Here is a 12,659-nt window from a genome sequence, read left to right on the forward strand (position 1 = left end):
GAATCTTTAAATTACATTATATAAAAATAATGTTGGAATTCCATTTATTTTTTAACAGCGTAATTAAAATTCTGATCAATTTGTAATTACATTCAATATCATGATTAATATAATAGTTCCACAGTCTGAACTGCAAACGCTGGATCATTGCTCTGCCTGTGTTTAGGGCTTTCCAGTTTGGAGCCCTTCATTTCTTTTTAGCAATTTAATATTTTAATTAATGGGCAAATACTTTTCTCATTCTGATGAACAAAACACAGTTATTAGTCCAATTCCATACAGACGCCAGAAAAATTGGCTCAAAATTATACTTAATTATTACTTTTATCAGAGACCTTTTAACTTGGAGCATAGTTTCAAAGGCCTGGTATAATAGAATTTTACATGCCTTATTTCAGTCTGCTTTTAATATAATTATAACCTCAGCTATATTTGAGAACAAATGCAATATTGCATCTTCTTTGAAAGCAATCATCTCCACATAATGTCAGAGATGTTTAGATTCCCATATTTTAGTAACACACTGGAGTAATCTGTTGGAGTGCTTCCAATCTCACAAAATGGACAGGGTCAAGGCTGATGTGATGAACAGCAAGTTATGAAAACTTTCCTCTATTTCTCGGGTCTCCATAATGTGTGAGAGGAGTGCAGAATCTGCAGTTCTCAATATAGCCAACATGCTTAGAGGCAGTGATTGATGTGAGAACAACAGTCTACGCAGAACAAGTACCTTAAAGCCCAGGGCAGTCTGAGTGACCGATGCACCATGAATTAAAACAGCTTTGCTTGGCATTGAAGCTATGCAAAGCTGTTTAAGAGGGCAAGAGAGGATTAGCTATAAGGAGAGGTTGGACAAACTTGGATTGTTTTCTCTGGAGCAATGGAGGCTGAGGGGAGACCTGATAGAAATATATAAAATTATTAGAGGCAGGGATAGAGTAGACAGTGAGAATATTTTTCCCAGGATAGAAATGTCGACTGCCAGGAGGCATAGCTTTAAGGTGAGAGGGAGAAAGTTTAAAGGGGATGTGCGGGGCAAGTTTTTGTTACACAGAGAGGCACTTAAGAGGCTTTTAGACAGGCTCATGGATATGGAGGGATAGGGATGACGTGCAGGTAGAAGGGATGAGTTTAATTTGGCATCATGGTCAGCACAGACCCTGTGGGCTGAAGGGCCTGTTCCTGTGCTGTACTGTTCTATGTTCTATGAAAGAAGTCCCACCATACTTCTCAACGGCAGTGGCAAATAGTTAGTGCTACTAATGCGGGTGACTCCTCCTGAGTGGTGTGTACAGTGGGATCTGTCTCTGCTGCTGTTGTAAGTGGGACAGTGTGTACATTAATAATTCTAATCCCCAACTGCTCAGCACATAGAATACTCAGCACTGGAAAATGAAAGGTTATCAGGATCAAGTGTATGAAGTCAAGTGATGGAAAATATTTTTGTTTTCATCTTGCAAAGGAAATTGAACTAAAGTGTATTGTTTAATCAGTGACAGTGGGTTAGGTCAAAAGATGGAGATCAGGCTATATAAATTACCAATAAAACTTCTGGCGTGGAGACTGAAAAAAGACGCAACTGTATTTCAGGTTATTTATTTGCTCTTTGCAACCCCAGCATTGTCAGCAAGGCCAGAATTTATTGTAAAAGTGGAAAATGCTGGAAATACTCAGCAGCTCAGACACATCTCTGGCAAGAGAAACAGTCGACAGGTCGGGTTGAAGACCCAGCATTTAGTGCCCGTCCCTTACTGCCCTTGAGAAGGTAAGGCCGCATTTAGAGTATTGCGTGCAATTCTGGTCACCTCACTATAGGAAGGATGTCAAGGCTTTAGAGAGGGTGCAGAGGAGGTTTACTAGGACGCTGCCTGGATTAGAGGGCATGTGCTATCAGGAGAGGCCAGAAAAACTTGGGCTCTTTTCTCTGGAGCGGTGGAGGCTGAGGGGTGATCTGTTGGAAGTGTATAAAATGAGAGGCATAGATAGGGTGGACAAGCAACATCTTTTTCCCATTATTGAGCGATCCAATACCAGAGGGCATGCATTTAAGGTGAGAGGGGGTAGGTTCAGAACAGACGTCAGGGGCACGTTTTTTACTCAGAGAGTGGTGGATGCCTGCAATGCGTTGCCTGATAGGGTGGTGGAGGCAAATTCACTGGGGGCTTTTAAGAGGGGCTTGGATGGGCACATGAATGAGAGGAAAATGGAGGGATATCGGCATTCTGTCAGTAGGAGGGATTAGCTCTGTCAGTACAACATTGTGGGCCAAAGGGTCTGTTCTGTGCTGTACTATGTTCTAAGGTGATGGTGAGCTGCCTTCTTGAACTGCTACAGTCCTTCTTGTGAAGGTGCTCTGACAGTGCTCTCAGGGTCGGAATTCCAGGATTTTGGATCCAGCAAGAGTGAAAGATTGGTGATATATTTCCAAGGTAAGTATAGGTGGCTGGACTCTCTCTTGCTGAGGATAGTCATTCTCTGGAACTGATATGCCATGAATGTTCTTTGCCACTTATCAATTATTTGCAGGCTTGTCGCTATCACTATTTCATAGAGCAGGCTTTGGAATGCATTGAATGGCACCTAGCAATGGGATGGTGCATGCACCTAAGAAGCTTGAGTTTGACCAGGAGACCTGCCATGCTCACCACACACTGGGCAACCTTTGGAAGAACGCTCAGCAACATCACTGCCCCACCTGGTTTCGAAGTCGGGTTTATTGTCATCTGCACAAGTCCATGTGTGCACGGGTGCAATGAAAAACTTACTTGCAGCAGCATCACAGGCACAGAGCATCATATAAGCAGCATTCACAAGAAACACTGCCCTCATCCAGCCGAGCTCTGGAGAGATCTGCAATGTTGTCCAAAGATGAGCCAAGCTGGCAACGGGTGGCTTATTCAGCAGCCTGGTAACTCGGTCCTTTTTGCCACAGATCATCGGCAGTGGTGTGCAATGGCAGCAAAATTCTCTGCACGGTAGGGAATCCAACAGCCCGTCAAGTTGGTCGTGAAACCATGTCACCAACTGAGTTACCGCGCAGAAAGTTGTTTCGTATTTGACCTGAGAAGTCAGCGTGGCAAAACAGTCAAGTGTGATGATGAACCCGTCTCTGGAAGTCCTTTACACTGGCTGAAAGATTCATCTTGTTTGTAGAACAGGCATCGCCCCAGCCCTGTTACCACTGGAACTCACCTCCACAAATTGCATAATGCTTTTTTGTGAAGTTAATCCTCCTTGAAGCTTCGTCTGTTTGCAAGTATTAACATAAATGCTTCACAAACAGCTTTCGGTTTCACCTCCGTAACTTGTCATTCTTGTAAATGTCATCTGTAATTAACACCTGCTCTCCGGAGTCAGAGGAGATTTACAGTTGGTGGTGAGAATACAGTCATCCACACTAATTAGAAGATAGAATGGTTTGATTGCATGGCTGCTTTTCCAAGATGCTAGTGGACTTGGTGCCAAGTGGTTATTTCAGGAAAATGAATTCATTCTGCCTTCATTTAGCCACAGTACATGCACCATTTACAAGATTAATAGCGAACAATCAAGAACTAACCTTGGATAAATCTCCCATCAGATTCAAAACAATGTACCAGCTAGTAAAATAAAACACAATAGCCAATGCATTCAGTTATGCAGCAAATGTTTTTAAATGCCATGAGACTGAACTGTACCATAAAATTGATCATTAAAAGCATTCAGGCATGGCTGTGTGTGTATAGCACATAATGAGTCTTACAATCACATGGCTCTGTACACATACATGAAGCACACATGGTCGAGACCCTGCATCCAGACTGAGAATGTAAAGGGGAGGTCGCCAGAATAAAGAGGGGAGGGTGAGGGGAGAGGTGGGAGCTGGCAGGCGATAGGTGGATCCAGGTGAGGGGGGCATTGACGGACAGGTGGAACCTGGTGGAGGAAGGAGGGGAGGGGTGGAGATGGCGACAGAGGCTGGGAGGTGATTGGTGGAGACGAGGGGCTGTAGACAATGGAATCTGATAAGCAAGGAAGGTGAAGAGGGGAACCAAAAAAGGGAGGTCGAGTGGGCAGGTGGGAACTGTGGAGGGAGGGGCAGGGGACCCAGACGGTTGTGTGTGTGGGTGATATGCAGATGGAACGGGGTGGGGGAGGGAGAAACTGGGGAACAGGGGGCTGGGAAGGGGTGATTTTTGGAGAGAAGATGGTGTGAGAGAGAACCTGGTTGGTCCTTATACAATGAGATGGACTCTGACCTCATGATCTACCTTGTTGTGACCTTGCACCTTATTGCGCTGCACTTTCTCTGTAGCTGTGACACTTTACTCTGTACTGTTATTGTTTTTACCTGTACTACCTCAATGCACTCTGTACTAACTCAATGTAACTGCACTGTGTAATGAATTGACCTGTATGATCAGTTTGCAATACAAGTTTTTCACTGTAACTCGGTACAAGTGACAATAATAAACCAAGACCAATACCAGAAGGAAAGATAAAGGGACATTGGAGAATTTGATGTTCATGCTGTCGGGTTGTAGACTCCCCGGGCGGAATATGAGGTGCTGTTGTTCCATTTTGCCTCACCCTGGCAGTGGAGGAGACCGAGGACAGACATGTCGGCGTGGGAATGGGGAGAGGAGCTAAAATGGCCAGCAACCAGGAGACTAAGGTGGCAATTGCGGACAGAGGGCAGGTGCTTGGCAAAGTGGTTACCTAGTCTGCGCTTGGTCTCACCGACGTAGAGGAGGCCACATCAAGTGCACTGAATGCGGTAGATAAGGTTGGAGGAGATACGTGGGAAGATTAGATTCAGGGCTATTTACACACATTATCACACCAAATGGTGATTGCTCAGAATATGTCTTAAAACCCAGGGCAGAAGATCACACAATGCACTTATAGAGCAAGAATCAGTCAAACTGCAGCCCTTGCAAATGTATCTCACTCTCGCTGGCTGGTGTGAGATCTGCTTTGGATATTTCTGTTATTCTTTCACAGATATTAAAGCCTTTAATAAATACCATGCAGAAATAAGGAATCATAGACAAGAAAAGAATTTCTGCTTCAGATGTTTTCTCCATATTTAGAATTTACAGGAATAAATACTGAATCATCTGAACATCACATGCATAAAGATGAAGTCACTCAAAGTTCAGCGTTACTATAATTGGTAAATCTTCCAGCTTTCTTTGATCTCACTGCTGCTAATTAAACCTTTGATTATAGAGTTCTACCAGTTCTACTCACAGTGTCTGTGTCAGTGTGTGGGAATCTTAATCCAGAGAACTTTCCACCTTCTGTTGCATTGGTCTCTTCCCTTGCCACAATAAACACCACTCAACACAGTGGGAGAATAAACAAATGAAAGTGAATCCACTGCCTCGTTTACACTTTGCCTGAATGGCTTAAATGGAAGAGGAAATTTGCTTTGGCCTATCGAGCCCAAGGCCAAAATGACTTTCCACCTCTGTGAGTGTGAACCAAAGGACAGTGTGAACCTGCCACAGTCCAATGGGGTAGGAGCAAAGCAAAGTCTTTGCTGATATCACTGCAAGTGTGAGGTGGAGCCACACCAGCCACACCGTTCAGTTCAAGTCGCAGAGTAATGCAGCAGGGAAACAGGCCCTTCGGCCCAACTTGCAGGAAGAGCGAGGCCGTGCCCTTCGGTAACTGGCCCGACCGATCCAACATCCCCTTCACCGTCAGGCCTGACTGCCTGAAGGTGCTGGGAATCTGGTTCGGAGGAGCTGGGGCGTGCAACAAAAATTGGCGGGAGCGGATTGGGAAGGCGAAGCAGAAACTGGGACTGTGGGAATGGCGCTCCTTCTCAATAACTGGGAAGTACTTGGTCACCAGGTGTGAGGCGCTCTCAGGGCTGCTGTACTTGGCGCAGGTGTGGCCTGTTCCTCGCTCCTCTGGCTCGAAAATCACCCGCGCCGTCTTCCGGTTCATCTGGGGATCCAAGATGGAGCAGGTCCGACAGGTCGCCATGCACAAGTCCCTGGACAATGGGGGCAAAAGTGTCCCTAATGTCACCCTCATCCTGATGATCATCTTCGTCTGTGGCTGCACGGAACATCCTGCAGACACTGCAGGAGAAGAACTCGATGGATACTGTGGGGTGGTTCCCTGAGCAGACTGTCCAGACCATCTGGCAGAACGTCTCATCACCAGAACTCACCAACAAGCACCAAGACCTCGCTTGGCTGGCAGTGAGAGGGGCCCTCCCAGTCGGATCCTTCCTGCATGGTCGGAACATCACTCCCAGCGCGCGCTGCCCAGGAGGACTGTGCTGGGGACGAGACGGTCGCCCACCTCTTTGCGGGCTGTGGGTTTACGAGGAGGGTGTGGCGAAAGATGCAAGGGTCCTTGTCACGTTTCATCCCCAGCAGCTGCGTAACAGAGGACTCTCTGATCTACGGGCTATTCTTGGGGACACACACGGAGGCGGACATCAAACGCTGCTGGAAGGTCATCAACTCGGTGAAAGACGTCCTTTGGTCTGCCCGAAACTTGTTGGTCTCCCAGCACAGTGAGATGTCCATAAGGAAATGCTGCCGGCTGGCACATTCCAGGCTGCAGGAGTACGTGCTGAGGGACGCACTGAAGCTGGGTGCAGCTAACGCAAGGGCTCGGTGGGGAAGGACTACAGTTTAAGGTTCTTCTGCCACTGGAGAGGGAGGGGTGGGGTCAGGTGAGAAAGCCCCTTAAATATTGTAAATGTGGGATTGGGGTAGCCCCCAGGGAGCCACACGAGTGGCATCGGTGCTGGTTTTTTTATTAAAAGGTAACACTAATGATTGATCCGTACATGACTGTAAAGGTTTGCACTGTTTTGTGTTGTATATAGTTTGTTTTTTATGATGAATAAAGTTTATTTTGTAATAATAATGAAAAAATCAAGTCGGGAAGGTCATCAGCTCGGTGAAGGACGCCGTTTGGTCTGCCCGAAATCTGTTGGTCTCCCAGCTCAGGGAGATGTCCGTAGGGGAACACCACCGACTGGCACATTCCAGGCCGCAGGAGTACGTGCTGAGGGACTCACTGAAGCTCGGTGCAGCCAATGCACAGGCTCCGCGGGGAAGGACCACAGTCTGGGCCCCTTCCGCTACCGCACATGGAGGGGCAGAGTGGGGTGGGGAAGCCCCTCGAACAATGAACGGGTGTATCACCCCAGGGAGCCAGGTGAGTGGCAATGGTGCTGTGTTTGTCTGTGTGGTTTTCTCTTTAAAGTTTACACCACTGAATGTAACAACCATGAATGTTCAGGTTTTGTTTTGGCACTGTTTCATCCCTTGTATATTTTTTTATTATGAAAAGTTTACTTTTGAAATTAAATAAATTCCAACCAAGATTCCCATCGAAATCAGTCCCATTTGCCTGTGTTTGGCCCGTATCCCCCTGAACCTTTCCTATCTACATACCTGTCCAAGTGTCTTTCAAATGCCGTTATTGCACCCGTGTCTATCACTTCCTCTGGCAGCTCGTTCCATACACCCACCACCTTCTGTGTGAAGAAGTTGCCTCTCAGTTTCCTTTTAAATCTTTCCCCTCTCACCTTTAACTTATGCTCTCTTGTTTTTGGTTCCCTTTTCCTGGAAAAGACTGCATTCACCCTATCTATGCCCCTCCTGACTTCATACACCTCGATAAGGTCACCCTCAGTCTCGTACACTCCAAGGAATAAAATCCTAGCCTGTCCAGCCTTACCCTATAATTCAGACCCTCGAGTCCTGGCAACATCCTCGTAAATCTTCTTTGCACTCTTTCCAGCTCTATGACATCCTTTCTATAACAGCGTGACCAAAACCGTACACAATACTCCAAGAGTGGCCTCACCAACATCTTGTACAACTGTTGTTACACATTTCCTGAGGTCGACCTCAGAACCCACACACATCCCTTGATGTTAGTTCTTTTAAGGGTGTGATTGCACTGGAGAGGGTGCAGATGAGATTCACCAGGACGGGGACACCAGAGACTGCAGACACTGGAATCTGGAGCAACATGGAGTGTTTCAGTTATGAGGGATAAGCTGAGGGGGCGAGCTGGTTGTGGTATATACAATGAAGCAGGGGAAATAGTAGGAAAGTTTTCTCCATAGCAATGGTGTCTAAAGCTGGAGGGCATGGGCTTAGCGTTAGGGGAGTGGATCTGAGGCTGGATGGTACCTGGAATGAGGGGGTAGTGAAAGCAGTTACTCTCACAACTCGAGTACTTGTACCACTGAGGCGGAGGAGGTTATGAAGCAAGTCCTGGTAAATAGGATTAGCATCGATGGGCACACGGTGGTTGGCCTGGACACGATGGGCTGAAGGGCCTGTTTCTGTGCTGTGTGACTCTCCCTCAGTCCTTCGTTGATGTTGGAAATCTGAAAGAAAATCCGAAAATGCTGGAAACACTCAGCAGGTCAGGCAGCGTCTGTGGAGAGAGAAACAGAGTGATCACTTCAGATCTGAGATCCATCATCAGAAGCTCAAAGTAACAACTTGGAGAGAGAATTGGAAAGTGGAGGGGGGAGGGAGGGGAGCTGTCCTAGAGGGAAAGCTGTTCCAAGTCCAGGGAATGACAGGGCATTACAAGTAGCCTGAGTCAAAGGCATCACCTCACAGTGACTCCGCAATTTCAGGGCAAAGCGATTGTTCCACGAAGGCAGCCGGTTCAGAGGAAGCGGGACACGTGGCCGGAGAGAGCCGGTTCACAGGAAGACAGCTGCATCAGCACAAACATCTGCAAACAAAATAAGAAGCAACAGCAACCCACAAACTGCTGGAGGAACTCAGCAGGTCAGGCAGCGTCTGTGGAGGCAGAGGGACAGTCAGTCGGGGTTAAGATCATCAGATCTACCAATACCTGGAGTGGACCACGAGAGATGTCAGGTACAGCTTGCAGTGAAGAGCAAAATGAATGAAGAGACCCTGGGAATTCATCGTTGATTTAATGTACAACTTTATATCCACATAGTCAACCAATTGTGCAGTTCCATATGCAGACATTTTAATTGATTGAATTTTTTTTTCTTTCAAAAAGAGGGAGAAGTGTATGTGTAGGATACCTCGAAGAACCAATTTGCATCGTTTAGTATGACACTTGATACACTGAAGTTGTCCTCAGTGTTGTGCTTCACATAAAGGATGTTCTATTTATAACTTCACCTCTATTAGATTTGGCCTGAAGTAACAAATGAGAAACACACAGATACTACAGCACCCTTTATGAACTCACGTGTGTTCATCCCAGTGAGAGTACGGAATCCATAAGGGTAGCCACTCCTTCACTCCATCAGTAGTTCCCAGGCAGTGAAGTCAAAATTTAGCTTTATACCTCGACCACTGAGAAATGACACTTCCCATCAGCTGAACAATGGCTGTGCAAAGCCCAGTCACAGCTCAAAGGGAAGGTATGACCATCAGATGGACCTAAGCAGGAGAAGACAAACGTTTTAATTTAATCAAACATTCAGTTTGTCTATTTCAGCATTCAGAGGGACCAGTCAAATAGCAGGGAGGGATGTTGAGTATATGAAGGACTCTGTCTACATTTCTCACTGCCTCAGTAAAGCTGCCGACATAATCAAAGACCCCACCCACCCCGGACATTCTCTCTTCTCCCCCCCTCCCATCAGGAAGAAGATTCAAAAGCCTGAAAACATGTACCACCAGGCTCAAGGACTGCTTCTATACTGCTGTTATAAGACTGTTGAACAGTCCCTTAGACCTCACAATCTACCTCATTATGGCCTGACACCTTATTGTCTGCCTGCACTGCACTTCCTCTGTGACTGTGACACTTTATTCTTCATTCTGATGTTGTTTTCCCTTGTGCTACCTCAATGCACTGATGTGATGAAATGATCTGTATGGATGGCATGCAAAACAAAGTTTTTCACTGTACCTCGGTACATGCGACAATAATAAACCGATTTAAAAATTTATCATGGAAGGGACTTACTTCCTGGGTCATGAGTGAAGTTACAGCAAATCAACCCAAATGAAGGCATTGGTTACACTTGGTGCTTTGGTCTGCAATGTGGTTCAATGGGTGCCTGAGTCTGCATTGTAAGAATGTCACTGGCAGAGAAGTTGTTTGAATGGATGATTCGGGATGAAAGGAATGGTAAGGATGTAATGAGAACTGCAGTTCTGCCCAGTCTTGCAGGGGGAGGGAGAGATCAGTCCTTGACACTCCCCAGTCTGGTCTTGCCTCTTGCTGTGGTTCCATCTGCAACCAGCAGTCCAAGCCCTTGGCCAGCACATTGGTTTTGCCAAGCACCATCTTGTCAGATCTCTGGAATTCCAAGGTTGCTGCACCAATTCCCAACTCCCCAGTCCTGCTGGTTTTGAGAAGACAGATGTAGTTTAGTTAAATATATCCTGGGATTTCAAGTGACCCATTCCTCCTGGTGACGTTCCTCTCCCATCCAAACCCCTATCTATTCTGTATACACCCTTCTATAAAAGTCCAAATGGACGCATTTTATTGTTGTCTAAACCTAATCCTATTTCACTTATCTTAAGTAAGGATATGTCTCTGACTAATGGACACAATATTGACTTATTGTACAGGGTCTACATGTATAATACAAGCAAACTATCTGCTTTTGTTTCTTGGGAATTAGGGTGATCTATAGATTGCTTCTACCTTAATATGGGAAATATCAAACTTTAAGGCAGTTAAGTTCATTGGTCCCTGAAAACAGGTGCAAGAACTATGATTGGTCCATTTCTTCTACAAATGTAGGTACAAACACCCGTGATTGAGAGCGGGCAACAGCTCAAGCACTGAACTCAACATGGTGTGTGGCATTAGTGGTGTATGTTCATTGATGTAACAATCTGCCTAATTTGCCTACACTTGTTGGGTGTTTGTTACACTTTTGTCAATTCTTCTTCAATTTGCCCCACAAACGTACACAGGCATCAGAGTCTAATTTTGAACAGAGATAGGATCTATAGAATCATAGAGTGATACAGCACAGATACAGGCCCTTCAGCCAAACCAGTCCATGCCGACCACAGTGCCCACCCAGCTAGTCCCAATTTCCTGTGTTCAGCCCATATCCATCCAAGCCCTGCCCCTCCATGTACCTATCCAAGGGCTTCTTAAATGAGACTATTGTACCTGCCTCAACCACTTGCTCTGGCAGCTCTGCACAGGATCGCAAGAGGCGCAGAATGTTGTAGACTCAGCCAACTTCATCACGGGCACCACCCTCCCCACCGTCGAGGACGTCTTCAAGAGGTGATGCGTCAAGAAGGCGGCATCCATCACTGAGGACACTCACCATCCGGGACATGCCCTCTTCTCATTACTACCATCGGGGAGGAGGTACAGGAGCCTGAAGACCCACACTCAATGATTCAGGAACAGCTTCTTCCCCTCCACCATCAGATTTCTGAACGGTCCACGAACCCATGAATACTACTTCGTTATTCCTTTTGTTTTGCATTATTTATTTATTTTTGTAATTTATGGTAGTTTTATGTCTTTGCACTGTACTGCTGGCGCAAAACAACAAAAACATGTCACATAAGTCAGTGATAATAAACGTGATTCTCATTCCATATACTCACCACCCTCTGGGTGAAAAAGTTGCCCCTCAGGTCCCTTTTAAATCTTTCCCCTCTCACCCTAAGTCTATGCCCTCTAGTTCCGGACTCGCCTCCCCTGGGGAAAAGACTGTTACCGTCCACCTTATCTATGCCTCTCATAATTTTAAACACTTCTATAAGGTTGCCCCTCGTTCTCCTACGTTCCAAGCAATAAAGACCCAGCCTGGCCAACCTCTCCCTGTAATTCAGGCCCTCAAGTCCTGGCAACATACTTATAAATTTCCTCTGCGCTCTTTCCAGTTTAACTACAGCTTTCCCATAACCAAAACTGTACACAAAATTCCAAGTGTGGCCTCACCAATGACTTGTACAACTGCAACATAATGTCCCAGCTCCTAAACTCAATGCCCTGACAGATGAAGGCCAGCGTGCTGAACGCCTTTTTCATCTGTCCACCTGTGACGCTGCTTTCAACAAACTATGCACTTGTACTCCTAGGTCCCTTTGTTCATTGTCAAAACTTGTGCCCTATATCCTTAACTCCTTGGCCTGAGAGCTGCAATGCGTACACCAGAATACATTTGAATGCCTTTATATTTAGACCTGAAAATATAGGAGCAGAATTAAGCCATTCAGCCCATCGAGTCTTCTCCGCCATTCAGTCAGGGTTGATTTTGTTTTCAACCCCATTCTCCTGCCTTCTCCCTGTAACCCTTAACCCTCTTACCGATCAACAACCTTCCAATCATTGCCTTAAATACACACAGTGACTTGACCTCCACAGCCCTCCGTGGCAATGAATTCCACAGATTCACCACCCTCTGGCTGAAGAAATTCCTCCTCATCTCAGTTCTAAAGGGACGTCCCTTTAGTCTGAAGTTGTGCCCTTCGGATCCTAGACTCTCCCACTGATGGAAACATCCTCTCCACGTCCACTCTGTCCAGGCCTTTCAGTATCTGGTAGGTTTCAATGAGATCCCCCTCATCCTTCTGAACTCCATTGAGTACAGGCCCAGAGAGCTCAAACGCTCCTCATAGGTTAAGCCTTTCATTCCCGGGATCGTTCTTGTGAACCTCCTCTGGACCCTCTCCAGGGCCAACACATCTTTCCTTAGATACGGG

The sequence above is a fragment of the Pristis pectinata genome, chromosome 24 (assembly GCF_009764475.1).
Source record: "Pristis pectinata isolate sPriPec2 chromosome 24, sPriPec2.1.pri, whole genome shotgun sequence".
In the NCBI taxonomy this organism is placed as follows: Eukaryota; Metazoa; Chordata; class Chondrichthyes; order Rhinopristiformes; family Pristidae; genus Pristis; species Pristis pectinata.